General features: G+C 54.7%; 3 non-coding genes across 3 annotated transcripts; all 3 read right to left on the bottom strand.

The window, feature by feature from the left end:
* Positions 1–9,351: 9,351 nt before the first annotated feature.
* Positions 9,352–9,542, bottom strand: LOC129054999 (U2 spliceosomal RNA). The gene has a single exon (XR_008519677.1). It is a non-coding gene; the product is annotated as a U2 spliceosomal RNA (small nuclear RNA).
* A 5,939-nt stretch (positions 9,543–15,481) lies between these two features.
* LOC129055002 (U2 spliceosomal RNA) lies at positions 15,482–15,672 on the bottom strand. Its single transcript, XR_008519680.1, has one exon. It is a non-coding gene; the product is annotated as a U2 spliceosomal RNA (small nuclear RNA).
* Positions 15,673–21,611: 5,939 nt separating this feature from the next.
* LOC129055000 (U2 spliceosomal RNA) lies at positions 21,612–21,802 on the bottom strand. Its single transcript, XR_008519678.2, has one exon. It is a non-coding gene; the product is annotated as a U2 spliceosomal RNA (small nuclear RNA).
* Between the last annotated feature and the right edge of the window lie 2,223 nt (positions 21,803–24,025).

Below are 24,025 nucleotides of genomic sequence, written 5' to 3'. Positions count from 1 at the left end.
GGCACTCCTCACCTCCCAGACGGGGCGGCCGGGCAGAGGCGCTCCTCCCTTCCCAGATGGAGTGGCCAGGCAGAGGCGCTCCTCACCTCCCAGAGTGGGCGGCCGGGCAGAGGTGCTCCTCACTTCCCAGAGTGGGCGGCCGGGCAGAGGCGCTCCTCACTTCCCATAGGGGGTGGCAGCCGGGCAGAGGCGCTCCTCACTTCCCAGATGGGGCAGCTGGGCAGAGGTGCTCCTCACTTCCTCCCAGACGGGGTGGCGGCCAGGCAGAGGCGCTCCTCACCTCCCAGACGGGGCGGCCGGGCAGAGGCACTCCTCACCTCCCAGAGTGGGCGGCCGGGCAGAGGCGCTCCTCACTTCCCAGAGTGGGCGGCCGGGCAGAGGCGCTCCTCACTTCCCATAGGGGGTGGCAGCCGGGCAGAGGCGCTCCTCACTTCCCAGACGGGGTGGCGGCCAGGCAGAGGCGCTCCTCACTTCCCAGATGGGGCAACCGGGCAGAGGTGCTCCTCACTTCCTCCTAGACGGGGTGGCGGCCAGGCAGAGGCGCTCCTCACCTCCCAGACGGGGTGGCCGGGCAGAGGTGCTCCTCATCTCCCAGACGGGGCAGCCGGGCAGAGGCGCTCCTCACTTCCTCCCAGACGGGGTGGCAGCCGGGCAGAGGCGCTCCTCACCTCCCAGATGGGGCGGCCGGGCAGAGGTGCTCCTCATTTCCCAGACGGGGCAGCCGGGCAGAGACGCTCCTCACTTCCTCCCAGACGGGGTGGCGGCCAGGCAGAGGCGCTCCTCACCTCCTAGACAGGGCGGCCGGGCAGAGGCGCTCCTCACTTCCCAGATAGGGCGGCCGGGCAGAGGGGCTCCTCACATCCCAGACGATGGGCGGCCGGGCAGAGGCGCTCCTCACTTCCCAGATAGGGTGGCCGGGCAGAGGGGCTCCTCACATCCCAGACGATGGGCGGCCAGACAGAGATGCTCCTCACTTCCTAGACGGGGTGGCGGCAGGGCAGAGGCTGTAATCTTAGCACTTTAAGAGGCCAAGGCAGGAGGCTGGTAGGTGGAGGTTGCAGCGAGCCGAGATCACACCACTGCACTCCAGCCTGAGCACCATTGAGCATTGAGTTAGCGAGACTCCGTCTGCAATCCCAGCACCTCGGGAGGCCGAGGCAGGCAGATCACTCGAGGCCAGGAGCTGGAGACCAGCCCGGTCAACACGGCGAAACCCCGTCTCCACCAAAAATACAAAAACCATTCAGGCGTGGCGGCGCGTGCCTGCAATCCCAGGCACTCGGCAGGCCGAGGCAGGAGAGTCACAGGAGCCCGAGGCAGGGAGGTTGCAGCGAGCCGAGATCATGGCAGTACAGTCCAGCTTCGATAACTGCGGGAGACCGAAAAAAGAAGGAGAGGGAGACCGAGGAGAGGGAGAGGGAGAGGGAGAGGGAGAGGGAGAGGGAACTATTTATTTATTTTTTTAATTTTTTTTTGAGACGGAGTTTCGCTCTTGTTGCCTAGGCTGGAGTGCAATGGCACAATCTCGGCTCACTGCAACCTCTGCCTCCCAGGTTCAAGCAATTCTCCTGCCTCAGCCTTCTGAGTAGCTGGGATTACAGGCATGACACCACCACACCCGGCTAATTTTGTATTTTTTATTGGAGATGGGGTGTCTCCATGTTGGTCAGGCTGGTCTTGAACTCCCAACCTCAGGTGATCCACCCATCTCAGCCACCCAAAGTGCTGGGATTATAGGCATGAGCCACCGCACCTGGCCTGAATTAATAGCTCCTAATAGAGCCCTGCAATTGGGAAAGGACTTAAGAATTAACATTTATACTGATTCTAAGTATGCCTTTCTGGCACTTCATGCTCATGCTGCTATCTGGAAGGAACAGGGCCTTCCAACTGCTAAGGGTCCCCCTATAAAACATCACTTGGAAATTCGGAATCTATTGGATGCTGTTTTGCTGCCCAAGGAAGTAGCTCTAATCCATTGCAGAGGACATCAAAAAGGAGACTCTAGTGCAGCTAAGGGAAACTCCTTTGCAGATGCAGCTGCTAAGGCAGCAGCATTAAAGGAGCCAGTTGGACCTGTTGGCATGTTAGTGCCCTCAGCCATGGTAATGACAGAACCTGGGTATACTGAAGAGGAACAAGAATGGGCTAAAGGTCAGGGTTTAATTCAAGATCCTTCTGGCTGGCTTATCAATGACAAGCTGTTACTACCAGGTGCTAATCGGTGGAAAATAGCTAAGTATTTGCATGACTCTACTCATCTGGAAAGAGATTCCCTGTTTCAATTAATGCCCAGGCTTTTTGTAGGAAAAGACTTACTTAAAACGGTAAAGCAGGTAACTCGGGCCTGTGACCTATGTGCCCGGAATAACCCAAATAACCAATCTTTACCTCCTTCTCTAATAAGCCCTGTTCAGCATAGGGGAATGTACCTTGTTGAAGATTGACAAATAGACTATACTCAGATGCCCCTATGTAAAGGGTTTAAATATTTATTATTATTCATTAACACCTTTACTGGTTGGTTCAGGCTTTTCCTACCTGGTCTGAAAAGGCAATTGAAGTTTCTAAACTCCTGTTAAAGGAAATAAATCTTAGATTTGGGCTGCCTAAGAGTTTACAAAGCGATCATTGGCCATCTTTCACAGTGACAATTACCCAAAACGTATCTTCAGCTCTAGGAATTCAGTACCGCCTTCACTCGGCATGGAGGCCACAGTTTTCAGGGAAAGTAGAAAGAGCTAATCAAGCTCTAAAAAGGAATCTTGCTAAACTATGCCAGGAGATATCAGAAACCTGGCTGTCTTTATTACCTGTAGCCTTATTACGTGTTTGAGTGGCCCCTAAGGGAAATCTACGGCTCACCAGTTTTGAAATTATGTATGGAAGGCCTTTCTTAACTACAGACCTCCTAATAGACATAGATACTTTCAAGCTACAGAATTATGTGATCAACTTAGAACAAGTGCAAAATGCACTCCTTAAATATGGAAACCAAAGACTCCCTTCCCCCACTAAGAAAGAGACTCTTGTTACAACCCAGCCAGGAGATTGAGTCCTATTAGAAACCTGGAAGTATTCCCAGAAGATCAACTTTCCCCAAAATGGAAGGGACCCTATCAAGTTCTCCTCAGTATGCCAGCTATAGTTAAACTTCTGGGAATAAACAGCTGGCTCCACTTATCTCGAATGAAACCTGTCTCTTATGAAGTCCCGCAATCTGGTGGAACACAGACTGATCCCGTTTATTCCTGTGAGCCAAGCAGTGACCTCCAACTCCTGTTCAGAAGAAATGAAAGGGATGGGTAACATAAAGATATGGATTGGGATTCTACTTTTGTGTAGAAGTTGGAATCATGCAGAGATTAACTTATTGAGTGGGCATAGACTTTAGCCTCTCTACATAATCAGATAAACTGCTGGGTATGTGGACATTTTAACATCAGCCCAAGGGGAAACATGTGCTTTGATCAAAATTGAATGTTGTGTGTATGTTTTTGACTATTCACATACTATTACCAAGGGCATGAAAGCTTTAGACACTCATATCTCTGCCATTGGCATGCTGTCAGTCGACCCTATATTGGCTTGGTTTCAACAACTGCCCAGTTCTTGGAAAGACTCCTTAGTTTACTTGGAATAATTTTACTTATTTTGCTTTGCTGCTGTGGAAAATATTGTGGTTGAGCTCTTTGTGTAGGAATGCAAGACAAGCTCACTCAATGCTTTTTTAAATTGGACACTTACTAATCTTCCAGATATCACCTTTCATCAGAACTCAGAGTTATGAATGACCTTTACCATACCAACGCTCTCTGAGCTTTTCTCTATCCCGAATGCAGGAGACTGTAATAGTTAGGCAGCAATATCATTGCCCCAATTCAGCCTGAAGAAGTTACACAAGACAGATCTTCATCTTTCTGCAACCCTTAGGATTAAGTGTCCTCTTGTAAAGGGAGTGGGGAGATATGTCTGAGGCGTTTGAACCAAAGCGACTCCATTTTGAGTGAGGGCTAGGAAAATGAGGCTGGGACTTTCTGGGCTGGATTCTGAGAAAGTCAGGCATTCCTAGCCTCTAGATGTTTATGGCTAAGGGAATAAATAATGTTTACTAAACAGACCCAAACGTGGCAGTGTCCAGATATCTCGATATCTGGAGAACAAAGGCATTCCTAATTTTGCTTCAAAGATGATCATATCGGTTCTTGCAAAATATAGAAATTAAGAACATTAATCTTTTATCACAAACCCTTGTAGCAGAGCACATCTCCCCAAATATGCAAGCATTGTACCTAGGATAGATGTGTTCCTCCTCTTCCTTTTGGGAATGTCCTACTCTGTCTATGGAGTAGCTGTTTTTTCACCACTTTGCCTTCTTAAAAAACTTGCATTTACTTTGCACTGTGGACTCATCCTGAATTCTTTCTTGTGTGAGATTCAAGAACCCTCTCTTGGGGTCTGGACTGGGGCCTCTTTCTGTAACATGATTGCTGCATTCAAGTTTTCTCTGTGTACGTTACTATCTAGAGTCTAACTTCTTTTTGATTCACTTGGCTCACTCACCTGCAGTATGAAGATTGCTGCCTTCAACGTCATGGCGTGTATGTCACTATTAGGGGTCTTACCACTTTTCAATTCACTTGGCTTAGTCAGATGCGGTATGAATATCACTGCATTCATATTTGTCACATGTACATCGCTATCCAGAGTCTAACTACATTTAAATTCACCTGGCTCAGTCAGAGGGGTATAAAGAGCCTGTCATTTAAATTTATAACCTGTACTTTGCTTTCCAGAGTCTGACTAATTTTCGATTCACTTGACTCAGTTAGATGTGGTATGAAGATGATTGACTTCCAGTTACCGCATGAACATCACTCTGCTGAATCTATTTTTTTATTCACATGGCTCAGTAGATATGGTATGAAGATCACTGCATTCACGTTTACCATGTGTATATCACCACAGTGTGACTTACTTTCCATTCACTTGGCTCAGTCAGTGTGGGCAGAAAGACACCCAGGTGCCGAGGAAAGAGAATGAAGGCACAAGCTGTTCCAATATAATACAGAAAATAGGATAAAAGAAAGTTATATTAGACATAGGATATACAGATTATATATGGATATTATCAATTATTAGTTTTTATTATTAATCTTTGTTATTATAACCGAGGAAAAACGAGGCCATCCAGAGTCAGGAGCTGAAGGGACACTATGACAGGTGACCAGAAGACAAGAGTGTGAGCCCTCTCTCACACCCAAATAAGGGCCGCTTGAGGGCTCCTTGGCCTAGCGGTAATGCCAGTGCCCGGGAAGGCCCTGGTTACTTAGCAGACCTTGGTCTAGCGGTGGCGCCAGTGCCTGGGAAGGCACCCGGGTTACTTAGCGGACCGGGAAAGGGAATGTCCCTCTCTCCAGGGGAGATAGAGAACACTCTGCTCCACCAGCTCTTGTGGGAGGCCTGACGTTAGCCAGGCCTGCCCGCCGTCAGCCGGAGGCTTCAACGTCTCCCTGCGATGCTGTGCTTCAGTGGTCACCCTCCTGGTTCACTTTCATGTTCCGCCTGTACACCTGGCTCCTCCTTTTCAGTTCTGAGAAGATAGCAGTGGCAGAATTAGTAAAAGCGCCAAAGTCTTTGGTCTTTCTGATAAGTGCATAGAAGAAACGCTGACGTTTGCTGTCCTCCCTCTCCACCTCGGCTACCACAAAGGGAAACGCCCCCTGTCCAGTGGACACGTGACTCGCGTGACCTATCCATCATTTGAGATGACTGGCACTCCTTACCCTGCCCCCTTGCCTTGAATACAATAAATAGCAGCGCCTCCAGGCGTTCGGGGCCACTACCTGTCTCCCCGCTTTGGTGGCAGTGGTTCCCCCGGGCCCAGCTGTCTTTCTTCCTATCTCTTTGTCTTCTGGCTTTAGCTCTACCGTCTCTCGCCTCCGCACGCACACGAAGAGAAAACCCACGGACCCCGTAGAGCTGGACCCTACATTATCTCAGCTACGAGATAATCAAGATATTCATGTGGACTACTGAGTCTTTCGGTGCCCCCTGGCTATTTAATTTTTTTCCTGCGGGCGAGTGTTTCCCTCATTTCACGCCATCCCAATCTCCGCCGCCCTGTCTTGTCATCCCCATTCTACAGCCCAGCACGGGGTAGTATGGCAGCCGCTAGCCACAGGTATCTAGGGAGCCCTGGAAATGCGGTCAGTTCTAACGGCGCTGTGCTCTAAGTGTGAAATACACATGAGATTTTGACGGCGGTGTGAGTACAATTCTCACAATTTTTTTTTTTTTTTTTTTTCCCAGACAGAGGTTCCCCTCTTGTTACCCAGCCTGGAGTCCAATGGCGCGATCTAGGCTCTCTGCAACCTCCGCCTCCCGGGTTCAGGCGATTCTCCTGCCTCAGCCTCCCGAGCAGCTGGGACTACAGGCATGTGCCACCACGCCCGGCTAAGTTTGTATTTTTAGTACAGACGGGGTTTCTCCATGTTGGTCAGGCTGGTCTCCAGCTCCCGACCTCTGGTGATCTGCCCAGCTGCCGCCTCCGAAAGTGTTGCGATTACAGGCTTGAGCCACCGCTCACCACCCAGGCTTTTTTCTTTTCTTTCTTTTTTTTTTTTTTTCTTAGAGACAAACTCTTGCTCTGTCACCCCAGGCTGGAGTGCAGCGGCGCGATCTCGGCTCACTGCAGCCTCTACCTCCCGGGTTCCAGCGATTCTCCTGCCTCAGCCTCCTGGGTAGCTGGGATGACAGGCGTAGGCCACCACGCCCAGCTAATTTTTGTATTTTTAGGGGGGTTTCCCCATGTCGGCCAGGCTGGTCTCGAGCTCCTGACCTCAGGCGATCCGCCGGCCTCGGCCTCCCAAAGCGCTGGGATTCCAGGCGTAAGCCACCGCGCCGGGCTCTTTCATTCTGTCTTTAGTTTCTGAGATAGAGTCTCGCTCGGACGCTCAGGTTGGACTGCAATGGCGTGATCTCGGCTCGCTGAGACTTCCGCCTCCCGGGTTCAAGGGATTCTCCTGTCTCAGCCTCCCGAGTAGCTGGGATTATTGACGCGCAGCACCACGCCCGGCTAATTTTTGTGGTTTTTGTATCTTCTGTCTTCTGCTCTTTAGTACCGCATAGAGCCGCAGAAGACTAGTGAGTCGAACAAACAGCCCCTCTTGCAGCAGTTGTGGATCACGGGGCTGCCCCCGGTACTCGTCCTGTGTCTCTCCTCCAAATCCCCGCTCCTCCTCAGCTATCACCTCTGCCGATGCTGGTGGTTTCCCTGGGTACCGGGAACCAAACTCTCATTCCTGAGGGGCCTGAGCCCACCGTGGCCAGGCCCTTCTCAAGTCAGGGTTCCTGCGCATTCACAGTTACAGGTGGCCCTGGGAGTAACACCTGGCACCCAAACAGATCACCAGAGTCCACACATAGTCCACCTGCCCTCCCTGCGTAAGATCAGCTCTTCCTCCTCCCGACGACAGATCAGGGTCAATGATCCCTGCCAGGATGGCGACTGCCCCAGCCTGCTGGTCCGACCTGTCCAGCCACAGCTGTTGCTTGAAGGCTTGAAGTTCACTGGGACCCTCTCCCGCTTTCTACAAACTGGTTCCTTTATTTTTATGTTTATTTATTTGGGACGGGGTCTGGCTCTGTCACCCAGGCTGGAGTGCAGTGGTGCAATCACTGCTCACTGCAGCATCCACCTCCCAACCTCCACCCATCCTCCTGCCTCAGCCTCTGGAATAGCTGGGGTACACATACGCCCCAGCCCGAACAGGTTTTCACTAGGTTGCCTGGGCTCTTTCTTTCTTTGTCTTTGTTTGTATGTTTGTTTGTTTGTTTCGAGACGGGGCTCCGGCTCTGCCGCCGGGGCTGCAGTGCAATGGCGTGATCTCACCTCACTGCGGCCTTCTGGGCTCAAGCGAACCTCCCACTGTGCCCGGCCTGAAGACAGCCTTTAGAGAAAGAAGCAGGGGGAGTTCTTCGGAGGACAGACAAGATTTCTGGAGTTTGGAGAGGGTGAGAGACTGGGTCAGCGAAAGGAACATTCCGATCTTTATGCTGGGATGCAACGTATACATACAGGGATGAGACCCAAAAGAGCCGGCAGAGATTTGTCATCGTGGTTGCAAGGCAACTGCCGGTGGCTGATCCCGTAAAGGATACACACACCTAGAACGGAGCCTAACGGTGCATCAGGCATGAAGGGTGGAGCCACGATGCTTGGACTTCTTGGAGTTCTGCTCCTGTGCGTTCCGTGATAAATGGCTTATACTACCTGCACCTCAGTTTTTCCTGGGCAAAAAAGGAAGCCTGTTGCCGGTGCGTTGGCACCTGCCTTAAAGCGCCGGCTACTCAGCGGGCTGAAGAGGAAGAAGTTCCTGCTAGGAAGACCCATGGACACGTATGATTACTGCAGCACTATTTACAATAGCAAAGACTTGGAACCAACTCGAATGCCCATCAGTGACAGGCTGGATAAAGAAAATGTGGCACGTATACACCATGGAATTACTACGCAGCCATAAAAAAGGATGAGTTCATGTCCTCTGCAGGAAGGTGGATGAAGCTGGAAGGCCTCAATCTCAGCAAACTGACACAGGAAGCGAAAACCAAACACCGCATGTTCTCACTCCTAAGTGGGAGCTGAACAGTGAGAACACATGGACACAGGGAGGGGAACATCACACGCCGGGCCCTGACGGGGCGTGGGGGGCAAGGGGAGAGAGAGCATTAGGACAATTAGCCAACGCATGCGGGGCTTCCAACCTAGGTGCAGCAAAGCACCGTGGCACACGTGTACCTATGTTCCAAACCTGCACGTCCTGCACATGTACCCCAGAACTTGGGAGGGGGTGGGGGAAACCAAAAGAGAGAGCGGGGGAGAGGCGGGGGGGGAGAGAGAGAGAGACAGAGAGAGAGAGAGAGAGAGAGAGAGAGAGAGAGAGAGAGAGACAGAGAGAGAGGGGAGAGAGAGAGGGGAGAGAGACAGAGGAGAGAGAGAGAGAGGGGAGAGAGAGAGAGACAGAGAGAGAGAGAGAGGAGAAAGAAGTTCAATTCCGGGTGGATCCCATTCCTTTAAAAGGTCGCCACCCACTCGACTGCCAAGCTGAGATCTAAGGACCTCCAAAGGAGTAGGTCGTGGCCTTCCCAAAGCGCAGTAGTCACAGTGGAAACGGAAGTATGCCGCAAAGCCTACCGTCTACCGCCCGCAGATCAGAAACCTCATGGTACTTCAAGAGGAGCAGCTAAGTCAACCCGGCGTGTCACGGGTACTGGGCGTGCAAGCCGCCCCGCAGGTACTCTGTCTCTTTCTTCCTCTACTTTTAGGAAACACACGTATGTATCCCCGGAGGGAAGTGCACCGTTCCTGGAGGTACTGCAATACCAGGTCGATGCGTGGAGTGGACGGAGCAAGCTCCTATTCCATCTCCCTGCTCCAAAAATCCATTTAATATATTGTCCTCGGATAGAGGACGTATCAGATATTAAACTGATAAGAACAGATACTACACTTGATCTTAGCCAAAAGGCCGAGAAGCGATGCGGTCGCCCTCGCGCCCGCCGTCACCGTCCCACTCTCATCCACATTCAAGTCGCGGTGAGAGCCCCAGCCTCGCTCCTTGCCCCATTCCCTCTGTCTCGTCCACAGCGCTATTGACGCCCTTACACACTCGGGCTGATTTCTTATTCTCCGCCTTTGAAAAGGGAAATCTTACACCCGTGCTTGTTCCGGCGTTCCCGGGCTTTCATTTCGAATTTGCATGCCCCGCCCTTCCAGAGAGGGCGTGGCCTCCGCGGTTGACTCCGCCCCCCGGGGCCGCCTCTGCGTGGGGGAGCCGGGGCTCCGCTGGGGGCGACTTCCTTGTTTGTATCCAGCCAGCGAAAAGACAGAACCGGAAGAGACTGGGGGGCGAGGGCGAGAGGGGTCTGTGGAAGAGACCTGTCGGCGGAGAGCGGTCCACGCTTTCCTGGAGAAAGACGAGGCCCCAGGGCAGGAGCGCGGGCTGCGCTGGGCCTTTACTTCGTCGCCCGCGGGCGGGGAGACCGGCCCCGTACCCGAGGGGACGAGGGGCCCATGCCGAGTCAGGGAAGCCGAAGGCCTGGAGGGGCTTCCGGGAGCAGGGGCTGGAGTTCCTCCGCCAGGCAGGAGGCTGGCACCAGACACCCGGCAGAGGGAGGCGGCGAGGGCCCGGCAAGGATTCTCCCCAGCCCCTGTGCCTGCGTCTCCTGTGGCTTCTGTGCACGGACCGTGTCCTGTGCCGTGTAGGGACAGCTGCCTCTCTGCTCGGGACGTGGATTCCTTTCTCCTTTCACCTCCTCCTCGCCTGGCTACTTCTGACGCAGGTCGTCAGGACTCCGCTTGGGTGTCACCCGTCCAGGAAGCCTCCCTTACTCAAGGGCCCTCGGCACCCGCCCCATATGTAAGACTAGCAGCCCTCCTGTGTATTTCATCGCACCCCACCCCACCCCGCCGTTGTTTATATCAGCTATTCCACTCACCACCCTTCTGGGCAACCCTTTATCTCCCGCTCTGAAATCCCATCACGGAGGGCTGGGACCCCCTCCTCAGTGCTTATCCCTGTTTCCCCGCGCGAGTCTGGCGCCTGGCGTGTGGAAGGCGCTCAGTAAACGTTTGTGGAGCGAAGAAACGACGCAAACGTGATGAGCACGACAGACCGCAACAGAGAAGACGCAGTTAGGAGGCTACTGGCCCGGCGCGGCGCGGGGGAAAAGGGGGAAGGTCGGGCTCGGGGTGGCAGGACCCCAGAGGGCAGGGGTGACTGCCGGGGTGCTCTTGGGGCAAGATGGGCGTCAAGGCCCCCAGCAAGGTTGGGATAAAGTTTCTCTCCGAGGCACAGACTGCCGCCTGCGGGCTCAGCATTTACCTCTCCCTTCCTCCTTCCTTAACGCAACTTCAGCGGAGGGCTGAGGGCTTTACGCGCATTACCTCCGAAACTTATTTCACTCCACGGCCCTAAGAGGTGGGCCTTATTATTAGCCACGGCCAGGGTTAGGGTGAGGCCACCCCTCCAGGGCAGAATATCAGGCGGCCCCCCCTCCCCCCGCCCTAAACCATTCAGCAATCAACATAAATTATAGTTCAACGCAATATATCTTATCTTGTGGGCGGCAAGCCACCCAGGTGCCGAGGCAAGAGCCTGAAGGCACAAGCTGTTCCACTATAATAAAGAAAATAATTAGAATAAGAAAAGTTTTACGAGAGATGGGATACAGATATGATTATATCTGACTACTATTAATCATTAGTTTGTAGCGTTACTCTTTGTTCTATTACCAGAGTAATCTCTGTTCTATTATGATTACCTAGGGAAAACCAGGCCACACAGAGTTAGGAGCTGAAGGGCCACAGTGAGAGGTGACCAGAAGACAAGAGTGTGAGCCCTCATTCACGCCGGGAGAAGGGCCGCTTGAGGGCTCCTTGGCCTAGCGGTAATGCCAGTGCCCGGGAAGGCCCTGGTTACTTAGCAGACCTTGGTCTAGCGGTGGCGCCAGTGCCTGGGAAGGCACCCGGGTTACTTAGCGGACCGGGAAAGGGAATGTCCCTCTCTCCAGGGGAGATAGAGAACACTCTGCTCCACCAGCTCTTGTGGGAGGCCTGACGTTAGCCAGGCCTGCCCGCCGTCAGCCGGAGGCTTCAACGTCTCCCTGCGATGCTGTGCTTCAGTGGTCACCCTCCTGGTTCACTTTCATGTTCCGCCTGTACACCTGGCTCCTCCTTTTCAGTTCTGAGAAGATAGCAGTGGCAGAATTAGTAAAAGCGCCAAAGTCTTTGGTCTTTCTGATAAGTGCATAGAAGAAACGCTGACGTTTGCTGTCCTCCCTCTCCACCTCGGCTACCACAAAGGGAAACGCCCCCTGTCCAGTGGACACGTGACTCGCGTGACCTATCCATCATTTGAGATGACTGGCACTCCTTACCCTGCCCCCTTGCCTTGAATACAATAAATAGCAGCGCCTCCAGGCGTTCGGGGCCACTACCTGTCTCCCCGCTTTGGTGGCAGTGGTTCCCCCGGGCCCAGCTGTCTTTCTTCCTATCTCTTTGTCTTCTGGCTTTAGCTCTACCGTCTCTCGCCTCCGCACGCACACGAAGAGAAAACCCACGGACCCCGTAGAGCTGGACCCTACATTATCTCAGCTACGAGATAATCAAGATATTCATGTGGACTACTGAGTCTTTCGGTGCCCCCTGGCTATTTAATTTTTTTCCTGCGGGCGAGTGTTTCCCTCATTTCACGCCATCCCAATCTCCGCCGCCCTGTCTTGTCATCCCCATTCTACAGCCCAGCACGGGGTAGTATGGCAGCCGCTAGCCACAGGTATCTAGGGAGCCCTGGAAATGCGGTCAGTTCTAACGGCGCTGTGCTCTAAGTGTGAAATACACATGAGATTTTGACGGCGGTGTGAGTACAATTCTCACAATTTTTTTTTTTTTTTTTTTCCCAGACAGAGGTTCCCCTCTTGTTACCCAGCCTGGAGTCCAATGGCGCGATCTAGGCTCTCTGCAACCTCCGCCTCCCGGGTTCAGGCGATTCTCCTGCCTCAGCCTCCCGAGCAGCTGGGACTACAGGCATGTGCCACCACGCCCGGCTAAGTTTGTATTTTTAGTACAGACGGGGTTTCTCCATGTTGGTCAGGCTGGTCTCCAGCTCCCGACCTCTGGTGATCTGCCCAGCTGCCGCCTCCGAAAGTGTTGCGATTACAGGCTTGAGCCACCGCTCACCACCCAGGCTTTTTTCTTTTCTTTCTTTTTTTTTTTTTTTTCTTAGAGACAAACTCTTGCTCTGTCACCCCAGGCTGGAGTGCAGCGGCGCGATCTCGGCTCACTGCAGCCTCTACCTCCCGGGTTCCAGCGATTCTCCTGCCTCAGCCTCCTGGGTAGCTGGGATGACAGGCGTAGGCCACCACGCCCAGCTAATTTTTGTATTTTTAGGGGGGTTTCCCCATGTCGGCCAGGCTGGTCTCGAGCTCCTGACCTCAGGCGATCCGCCGGCCTCGGCCTCCCAAAGCGCTGGGATTCCAGGCGTAAGCCACCGCGCCGGGCTCTTTCATTCTGTCTTTAGTTTCTGAGATAGAGTCTCGCTCGGACGCTCAGGTTGGACTGCAATGGCGTGATCTCGGCTCGCTGAGACTTCCGCCTCCCGGGTTCAAGGGATTCTCCTGTCTCAGCCTCCCGAGTAGCTGGGATTATTGACGCGCAGCACCACGCCCGGCTAATTTTTGTGGTTTTTGTATCTTCTGTCTTCTGCTCTTTAGTACCGCATAGAGCCGCAGAAGACTAGTGAGTCGAACAAACAGCCCCTCTTGCAGCAGTTGTGGATCACGGGGCTGCCCCCGGTACTCGTCCTGTGTCTCTCCTCCAAATCCCCGCTCCTCCTCAGCTATCACCTCTGCCGATGCTGGTGGTTTCCCTGGGTACCGGGAACCAAACTCTCATTCCTGAGGGGCCTGAGCCCCCCGTGGCCAGGCCCTTCTCAAGTCAGGGTTCCTGCGCATTCACAGTTACAGGTGGCCCTGGGAGTAACACCTGGCACCCAAACAGATCACCAGAGTCCACACATAGTCCACCTGCCCTCCCTGCGTAAGATCAGCTCTTCCTCCTCCCGACGACAGATCAGGGTCAATGATCCCTGCCAGGATGGCGACTGCCCCAGCCTGCTGGTCCGACCTGTCCAGCCACAGCTGTTGCTTGAAGGCTTGAAGTTCACTGGGACCCTCTCCCGCTTTCTACAAACTGGTTCCTTTATTTTTATGTTTATTTATTTGGGACGGGGTCTGGCTCTGTCACCCAGGCTGGAGTGCAGTGGTGCAATCACTGCTCACTGCAGCATCCACCTCCCAACCTCCACCCATCCTCCTGCCTCAGCCTCTGGAATAGCTGGGGTACACATACGCCCCAGCCCGAACAGGTTTTCACTAGGTTGCCTGGGCTCTTTCTTTCTTTGTCTTTGTTTGTATGTTTGTTTGTTTGTTTCGAGACGGGGCTCCGGCTCTGCCGCCGGGGCTGCAGTGCAATGGCGTGATCTCACCTCACTGCGGCCTTCTGGGCTCAAGCGAACCTCCCACTGTGCCCGGCCTGAAGACAGCCTTTAGAGAAAGAAGCAGGGGGAGTTCTTCGGAGGACAGACAAGATTTCTGGAGTTTGGAGAGGGTGAGAGACTGGGTCAGCGAAAGGAACATTCCGATCTTTATGCTGGGATGCAACGTATACATACAGGGATGAGACCCAAAAGAGCCGGCAGAGATTTGTCATCGTGGTTGCAAGGCAACTGCCGGTGGCTGATCCCGTAAAGGATACACACACCTAGAACGGAGCCTAACGGTGCATCAGGCATGAAGGGTGGAGCCACGATGCTTGGACTTCTTGGAGTTCTGCTCCTGTGCGTTCCGTGATAAATGGCTTATACTACCTGCACCTCAGTTTTTCCTGGGCAAAAAAGGAAGCCTGTTGCCGGTGCGTTGGCACCTGCCTTAAAGCGCCGGCTACTCAGCGGGCTGAAGAGGAAGAAGTTCCTGCTAGGAAGACCCATGGACACGTATGATTACTGCAGCACTATTTACAATAGCAAAGACTTGGAACCAACTCGAATGCCCATCAGTGACAGGCTGGATAAAGAAAATGTGGCACGTATACACCATGGAATTACTACGCAGCCATAAAAAAGGATGAGTTCATGTCCTCTGCAGGAAGGTGGATGAAGCTGGAAGGCCTCAATCTCAGCAAACTGACACAGGAAGCGAAAACCAAACACCGCATGTTCTCACTCCTAAGTGGGAGCTGAACAGTGAGAACACATGGACACAGGGAGGGGAACATCACACGCCGGGCCCTGACGGGGCGTGGGGGGCAAGGGGAGAGAGAGCATTAGGACAATTAGCCAACGCATGCGGGGCTTCCAACCTAGATGACTGGTTGATAGGTGCAGCAAAGCACCGTGGCACACGTGTACCTATGTTCCAAACCTGCACGTCCTGCACATGTACCCCAGAACTTGGGAGGGGGTGGGGGAAACCAAAAGAGAGAGCGGGGGAGAGGCGGGGGGGGGAGAGAGAGAGAGAGACAGAGAGAGAGGGGAGAGAGAGAGAGGGGAGAGAGACGGAGGAGAGAGAGAGAGAGGGGAGAGAGAGAGAGACAGAGAGAGAGAGAGAGGAGAAAGAAGTTCAATTCCGGGTGGATCCCATTCCTTTAAAAGGTCGCCACCCACTCGACTGCCAAGCTGAGATCTAAGGACCTCCAAAGGAGTAGGTCGTGGCCTTCCCAAAGCGCAGTAGTCACAGTGGAAACGGAAGTATGCCGCAAAGCCTACCGTCTACCGCCCGCAGGTCAGAAACCTCATGGTACTTCAAGAGGAGCAGCTAAGTCAAGCCGGCGTGTCACGGGTACTGGGCGTGCAAGCCGCCCCGCAGGTACTCTGTCTCTTTCTTCCTCTACTTTTAGGAAACACACGTATGTATCCCCGGAGGAAAGTGCACCGTTCCTGGAGGTACTGCAATACCAGGTCGATGCGTGGAGTGGACGGAGCAAGCTCCTATTCCATCTCCCTGCTCCAAAAATCCATTTAATATATTGTCCTCGGATAGAGGACGTATCAGATATTAAACTGATAAGAACAGATACTACACTTGATCTTAGCCAAAAGGCCGAGAAGCGATGCGGTCGCCCTCGCGCCCGCCGTCACCGTCCCACTCTCATCCACATTCAAGTCGCGGTGAGAGCCCCAGCCTCGCTCCTTGCCCCATTCCCTCTGTCTCGTCCACAGCGCTATTGACGCCCTTACACACTCGGGCTGATTTCTTATTCTCCGCCTTTGAAAAGGGAAATCTTACACCCGTGCTTGTTCCGGCGTTCCCGGGCTTTCATTTCGAATTTGCATGCCCCGCCCTTCCAGAGAGGGCGTGGCCTCCGCGGTTGACTCCGCCCCCCGGGGCCGCCTCTGCGTGGGGGAGCCGGGGCTCCGCTGGGGGCGACTTCCTTGTTTGTATCCAGCCAGCGAAAAGACAGAACCGGAAGAGACTGGGGGGCGAGGGCGAGAGGGGTCTGTGGAAGAGACCTGTCGGCGGAGAGCGGTCCACGCTTTCCTGGAGAAAGACGAGGCCCCAGGGCAGGAGCGCGGGCTGCGCTGGGCCTTTACTTCGTCGCCCGCGGGCGGGGAGACCGGCCCCGTACCCGAGGGGACGAGGGGCCCATGCCGAGTCAGGGAAGCCGAAGGCCTGGAGGGGCTTCCGGGAGCAGGGGCTGGAGTTCCTCCGCCAGGCAGGAGGCTGGCACCAGACACCCGGCAGAGGGAGGCGGCGAGGGCCCGGCAAGGATTCTCCCCAGCCCCTGTGCCTGCGTCTCCTGTGGCTTCTGTGCACGGACCGTGTCCTGTGCCGTGTAGGGACAGCTGCCTCTCTGCTCGGGACGTGGATTCCTTTCTCCTTTCACCTCCTCCTCGCCTGGCTACTTCTGACGCAGGTCGTCAGGACTCCGCTTGGGTGTCACCCGTCCAGGAAGCCTCCCTTACTCAAGGGCCCTCGGCACCCGCCCCATATGTAAGACTAGCAGCCCTCCTGTGTATTTCATCGCACCCCACCCCACCCCGCCGTTGTTTATATCAGCTATTCCACTCACCACCCTTCTGGGCAACCCTTTATCTCCCGCTCTGAAATCCCATCACGGAGGGCTGGGACCCCCTCCTCAGTGCTTATCCCTGTTTCCCCGCGCGAGTCTGGCGCCTGGCGTGTGGAAGGCGCTCAGTAAACGTTTGTGGAGCGAAGAAACGACGCAAACGTGATGAGCACGACAGACCGCAACAGAGAAGACGCAGTTAGGAGGCTACTGGCCCGGCGCGGCGCGGGGGAAAAGGGGGAAGGTCGGGCTCGGGGTGGCAGGACCCCAGAGGGCAGGGGTGACTGCCGGGGTGCTCTTGGGGCAAGATGGGCGTCAAGGCCCCCAGCAAGGTTGGGATAAAGTTTCTCTCCGAGGCACAGACTGCCGCCTGCGGGCTCAGCATTTACCTCTCCCTTCCTCCTTCCTTAACGCAACTTCAGCGGAGGGCTGAGGGCTTTACGCGCGTTACCTCCGAAACTTATTTCACTCCACGGCCCTAAGAGGTGGGCCTTATTATTAGCCACGGCCAGGGTTAGGGTGAGGCCACCCCTCCAGGGCAGAATATCAGGCGGCCCCCCCTCCCCCCGCCCTAAACCATTCAGCAATCAACATAAATTATAGTTCAACGCAATATATCTTATCTTGTGGGCGGCAAGCCACCCAGGTGCCGAGGCAAGAGCCTGAAGGCACAAGCTGTTCCACTATAATAAAGAAAATAATTAGAATAAGAAAAGTTTTACGAGAGATGGGATACAGATATGATTATATCTGACTACTATTAATCATTAGTTTGTAGCGTTACTCTTTGTTCTATTACCAGAGTAATCTCTGTTCTATTATGATTACCTAGGGAAAACCAGGCCACACAGAGTTAGGAGCTGAAGGGCCACAGTGAGAGGTGACCAGAAGACAAGAGTGTGAGCCCTCATTCACGCCGGGAGAAGGGCCGCTTGAGGGCTCCTTGGCCTAGCGGTAATGCCAGTGCCCGGGAAGGCCCTGGTTACTTAGCAGACCTTGGTCTAGCGGTGGCGCCAGTGCCTGGGAAGGCACCCGGGTTACTTAGCGGACCGGGAAAGGGAATGTCCCTCTCTCCAGGGGAGATAGAGAACACTCTGCTCCACCAGCTCTTGTGGGAGGCCTGACGTTAGCCAGGCCTGCCCGCCGTCAGCCGGAGGCTTCAACGTCTCCCTGCGATGCTGTGCTTCAGTGGTCACCCTCCTGGTTCACTTTCATGTTCCGCCTGTACACCTGGCTCCTCCTTTTCAGTTCTGAGAAGATAGCAGTGGCAGAATTAGTAAAAGCGCCAAAGTCTTTGGTCTTTCTGATAAGTGCATAGAAGAAACGCTGACGTTTGCTGTCCTCCCTCTCCACCTCGGCTACCACAAAGGGAAACGCCCCCTGTCCAGTGGACACGTGACTCGCGTGACCTATCCATCATTTGAGATGACTGGCACTCCTTACCCTGCCCCCTTGCCTTGAATACAATAAATAGCAGCGCCTCCAGGCGTTCGGGGCCACTACCTGTCTCCCCGCTTTGGTGGCAGTGGTTCCCCCGGGCCCAGCTGTCTTTCTTCCTATCTCTTTGTCTTCTGGCTTTAGCTCTACCGTCTCTCGCCTCCGCACGCACACGAAGAGAAAACCCACGGACCCCGTAGAGCTGGACCCTACATTATCTCAGCTACGAGATAATCAAGATATTCATGTGGACTACTGAGTCTTTCGGTGCCCCCTGGCTATTTAATTTTTTTCCTGCGGGCGAGTGTTTCCCTCATTTCACGCCATCCCAATCTCCGCCGCCCTGTCTTGTCATCCCCATTCTACAGCCCAGCACGGGGTAGTATGGCAGCCGCTAGCCACAGGTATCTAGGGAGCCCTGGAAATGCGGTCAGTTCTAACGGCGCTGTGCTCTAAGTGTGAAATACACATGAGATTTTGACGGCGGTGTGAGTACAATTCTCACAATTTTTTTTTTTTTTTTTTTCCCAGACAGAGGTTCCCCTCTTGTTACCCAGCCTGGAGTCCAATGGCGCGATCTAGGCTCTCTGCAACCTCCGCCTCCCGGGTTCAGGCGATTCTCCTGCCTCAGCCTCCCGAGCAGCTGGGACTACAGGCATGTGCCACCACGCCCGGCTAAGTTTGTATTTTTAGTACAGACGGGGTTTCTCCATGTTGGTCAGGCTGGTCTCCAGCTCCCGACCTCTGGTGATCTGCCCAGCTGCCGCCTCCGAAAGTGTTGCGATTACAGGCTTGAGCCACCGCTCACCACCCAGGCTTTTTTCTTTTCTTTCTTTTTTTTTTTTTTTTCTTAGAGACAAACTCTTGCTCTGTCACCCCAGGCTGGAGTGCAGCGGCGCGATCTCGGCTCACTGCAGCCTCTACCTCCCGGGTTCCAGCGATTCTCCTGCCTCAGCCTCCTGGGTAGCTGGGATGACAGGCGTAGGCCACCACGCCCAGCTAATTTTTGTATTTTTAGGGGGGTTTCCCCATGTCGGCCAGGCTGGTCTCGAGCTCCTGACCTCAGGCGATCCGCCGGCCTCGGCCTCCCAAAGCGCTGGGATTCCAGGCGTAAGCCACCGCGCCGGGCTCTTTCATTCTGTCTTTAGTTTCTGAGATAGAGTCTCGCTCGGACGCTCAGGTTGGACTGCAATGGCGTGATCTCGGCTCGCTGAGACTTCCGCCTCCCGGGTTCAAGGGATTCTCCTGTCTCAGCCTCCCGAGTAGCTGGGATTATTGACGCGCAGCACCACGCCCGGCTAATTTTTGTGGTTTTTGTATCTTCTGTCTTCTGCTCTTTAGTACCGCATAGAGCCGCAGAAGACTAGTGAGTCGAACAAACAGCCCCTCTTGCAGCAGTTGTGGATCACGGGGCTGCCCCCGGTACTCGTCCTGTGTCTCTCCTCCAAATCCCCGCTCCTCCTCAGCTATCACCTCTGCCGATGCTGGTGGTTTCCCTGGGTACCGGGAACCAAACTCTCATTCCTGAGGGGCCTGAGCCCCCCGTGGCCAGGCCCTTCTCAAGTCAGGGTTCCTGCGCATTCACAGTTACAGGTGGCCCTGGGAGTAACACCTGGCACCCAAACAGATCACCAGAGTCCACACATAGTCCACCTGCCCTCCCTGCGTAAGATCAGCTCTTCCTCCTCCCGACGACAGATCAGGGTCAATGATCCCTGCCAGGATGGCGACTGCCCCAGCCTGCTGGTCCGACCTGTCCAGCCACAGCTGTTGCTTGAAGGCTTGAAGTTCACTGGGACCCTCTCCCGCTTTCTACAAACTGGTTCCTTTATTTTTATGTTTATTTATTTGGGACGGGGTCTGGCTCTGTCACCCAGGCTGGAGTGCAGTGGTGCAATCACTGCTCACTGCAGCATCCACCTCCCAACCTCCACCCATCCTCCTGCCTCAGCCTCTGGAATAGCTGGGGTACACATACGCCCCAGCCCGAACAGGTTTTCACTAGGTTGCCTGGGCTCTTTCTTTCTTTGTCTTTGTTTGTATGTTTGTTTGTTTGTTTCGAGACGGGGCTCCGGCTCTGCCGCCGGGGCTGCAGTGCAATGGCGTGATCTCACCTCACTGCGGCCTTCTGGGCTCAAGCGAACCTCCCACTGTGCCCGGCCTGAAGACAGCCTTTAGAGAAAGAAGCAGGGGGAGTTCTTCGGAGGACAGACAAGATTTCTGGAGTTTGGAGAGGGTGAGAGACTGGGTCAGCGAAAGGAACATTCCGATCTTTATGCTGGGATGCAACGTATACATACAGGGATGAGACCCAAAAGAGCCGGCAGAGATTTGTCATCGTGGTTGCAAGGCAACTGCCGGTGGCTGATCCCGTAAAGGATACACACACCTAGAACGGAGCCTAACGGTGCATCAGGCATGAAGGGTGGAGCCACGATGCTTGGACTTCTTGGAGTTCTGCTCCTGTGCGTTCCGTGATAAATGGCTTATACTACCTGCACCTCAGTTTTTCCTGGGCAAAAAAGGAAGCCTGTTGCCGGTGCGTTGGCACCTGCCTTAAAGCGCCGGCTACTCAGCGGGCTGAAGAGGAAGAAGTTCCTGCTAGGAAGACCCATGGACACGTATGATTACTGCAGCACTATTTACAATAGCAAAGACTTGGAACCAACTCGAATGCCCATCAGTGACAGGCTGGATAAAGAAAATGTGGCACGTATACACCATGGAATTACTACGCAGCCATAAAAAAGGATGAGTTCATGTCCTCTGCAGGAAGGTGGATGAAGCTGGAAGGCCTCAATCTCAGCAAACTGACACAGGAAGCGAAAACCAAACACCGCATGTTCTCACTCCTAAGTGGGAGCTGAACAGTGAGAACACATGGACACAGGGAGGGGAACATCACACGCCGGGCCCTGACGGGGCGTGGGGGGCAAGGGGAGAGAGAGCATTAGGACAATTAGCCAACGCATGCGGGGCTTCCAACCTAGATGACTGGTTGATAGGTGCAGCAAAGCACCGTGGCACACGTGTACCTATGTTCCAAACCTGCACGTCCTGCACATGTACCCCAGAACTTGGGAGGGGGTGGGGGAAACCAAAAGAGAGAGCGGGGGAGAGGCGGGGGGGGGAGAGAGAGAGAGAGACAGAGAGAGAGGGGAGAGAGAGAGAGGGGAGAGAGACGGAGGAGAGAGAGAGAGAGGGGAGAGAGAGAGAGACAGAGAGAGAGAGAGAGGAGAAAGAAGTTCAATTCCGGGTGGATCCCATTCCTTTAAAAGGTCGCCACCCACTCGACTGCCAAGCTGAGATCTAAGGACCTCCAAAGGAGTAGGTCGTGGCCTTCCCAAAGCGCAGTAGTCACAGTGGAAACGGAAGTATGCCGCAAAGCCTACCGTCTACCGCCCGCAGGTCAGAAACCTCATGGTACTTCAAGAGGAGCAGCTAAGTCAAGCCGGCGTGTCACGGGTACTGGGCGTGCAAGCCGCCCCGCAGGTACTCTGTCTCTTTCTTCCTCTACTTTTAGGAAACACACGTATGTATCCCCGGAGGAAAGTGCACCGTTCCTGGAGGTACTGCAATACCAGATCGATGCGTGGAGTGGACGGAGCAAGCTCCTATTCCATCTCCCTGCTCCAAAAATCCATTTAATATATTGTCCTCGGATAGAGGACGTATCAGATATTAAACTGATAAGAACAGATACTACACTTGATCTTAGCCAAAAGGCCGAGAAGCGATGCGGTCGCCCTCGCGCCCGCCGTCACCGTCCCACTCTCATCCACATTCAAGTCGCGGTGAGAGCCCCAGCCTCGCTCCTTGCCCCATTCCCTCTGTCTCGTCCACAGCGCTATTGACGCCCTTACACACTCGGGCTGATTTCTTATTCTCCGCCTTTGAAAAGGGAAATCTTACACCCGTGCTTGTTCCGGCGTTCCCGGGCTTTCATTTCGAATTTGCATGCCCCGCCCTTCCAGAGAGGGCGTGGCCTCCGCGGTTGACTCCGCCCCCCGGGGCCGCCTCTGCGTGGGGGAGCCGGGGCTCCGCTGGGGGCGACTTCCTTGTTTGTATCCAGCCAGCGAAAAGACAGAACCGGAAGAGACTGGGGGGCGAGGGCGAGAGGGGTCTGTGGAAGAGACCTGTCGGCGGAGAGCGGTCCACGCTTTCCTGGAGAAAGACGAGGCCCCAGGGCAGGAGCGCGGGCTGCGCTGGGCCTTTACTTCGTCGCCCGCGGGCGGGGAGACCGGCCCCGTACCCGAGGGGACGAGGGGCCCATGCCGAGTCAGGGAAGCCGAAGGCCTGGAGGGGCTTCCGGGAGCAGGGGCTGGAGTTCCTCCGCCAGGCAGGAGGCTGGCACCAGACACCCGGCAGAGGGAGGCGGCGAGGGCCCGGCAAGGATTCTCCCCAGCCCCTGTGCCTGCGTCTCCTGTGGCTTCTGTGCACGGACCGTGTCCTGTGCCGTGTAGGGACAGCTGCCTCTCTGCTCGGGACGTGGATTCCTTTCTCCTTTCACCTCCTCCTCGCCTGGCTACTTCTGACGCAGGTCGTCAGGACTCCGCTTGGGTGTCACCCGTCCAGGAAGCCTCCCTTACTCAAGGGCCCTCGGCACCCGCCCCATATGTAAGACTAGCAGCCCTCCTGTGTATTTCATCGCACCCCACCCCACCCCGCCGTTGTTTATATCAGCTATTCCACTCACCACCCTTCTGGGCAACCCTTTATCTCCCGCTCTGAAATCCCATCACGGAGGGCTGGGACCCCCTCCTCAGTGCTTATCCCTGTTTCCCCGCGCGAGTCTGGCGCCTGGCGTGTGGAAGGCGCTCAGTAAACGTTTGTGGAGCGAAGAAACGACGCAAACGTGATGAGCACGACAGACCGCAACAGAGAAGACGCAGTTAGGAGGCTACTGGCCCGGCGCGGCGCGGGGGAAAAGGGGGAAGGTCGGGCTCGGGGTGGCAGGACCCCAGAGGGCAGGGGTGACTGCCGGGGTGCTCTTGGGGCAAGATGGGCGTCAAGGCCCCCAGCAAGGTTGGGATAAAGTTTCTCTCCGAGGCACAGACTGCCGCCTGCGGGCTCAGCATTTACCTCTCCCTTCCTCCTTCCTTAACGCAACTTCAGCGGAGGGCTGAGGGCTTTACGCGCGTTACCTCCGAAACTTATTTCACTCCACGGCCCTAAGAGGTGGGCCTTATTATTAGCCACGGCCAGGGTTAGGGTGAGGCCACCCCTCCAGGGCAGAATATCAGGCGGCCCCCCCTCCCCCCGCCCTAAACCATTCAGCAATCAACATAAATTATAGTTCAACGCAATATATCTTATCTTGTGGGCGGCAAGCCACCCAGGTGCCGAGGCAAGAGCCTGAAGGCACAAGCTGTTCCACTATAATAAAGAAAATAATTAGAATAAGAAAAGTTTTACGAGAGATGGGATACAGATATGATTATATCTGACTACTATTAATCATTAGTTTGTAGCGTTACTCTTTGTTCTATTACCAGAGTAATCTCTGTTCTATTATGATTACCTAGGGAAAACCAGGCCACACAGAGTTAGGAGCTGAAGGGCCACAGTGAGAGGTGACCAGAAGACAAGAGTGTGAGCCCTCATTCACGCCGGGAGAAGGGCCGCTTGAGGGCTCCTTGGCCTAGCGGTAATGCCAGTGCCCGGGAAGGCCCTGGTTACTTAGCAGACCTTGGTCTAGCGGTGGCGCCAGTGCCTGGGAAGGCACCCGGGTTACTTAGCGGACCGGGAAAGGGAATGTCCCTCTCTCCAGGGGAGATAGAGAACACTCTGCTCCACCAGCTCTTGTGGGAGGCCTGACGTTAGCCAGGCCTGCCCGCCGTCAGCCGGAGGCTTCAACGTCTCCCTGCGATGCTGTGCTTCAGTGGTCACCCTCCTGGTTCACTTTCATGTTCCGCCTGTACACCTGGCTCCTCCTTTTCAGTTCTGAGAAGATAGCAGTGG

The sequence above is a fragment of the Pongo abelii genome, chromosome 19 (genome assembly GCF_028885655.2).
Source record: "Pongo abelii isolate AG06213 chromosome 19, NHGRI_mPonAbe1-v2.0_pri, whole genome shotgun sequence".
Lineage (NCBI taxonomy): Eukaryota > Metazoa > Chordata > Mammalia > Primates > Hominidae > Pongo > Pongo abelii.
Note: the sequence above shows the minus strand (reverse complement) of the source record. Positions and strands in the feature narration are given on the sequence as shown.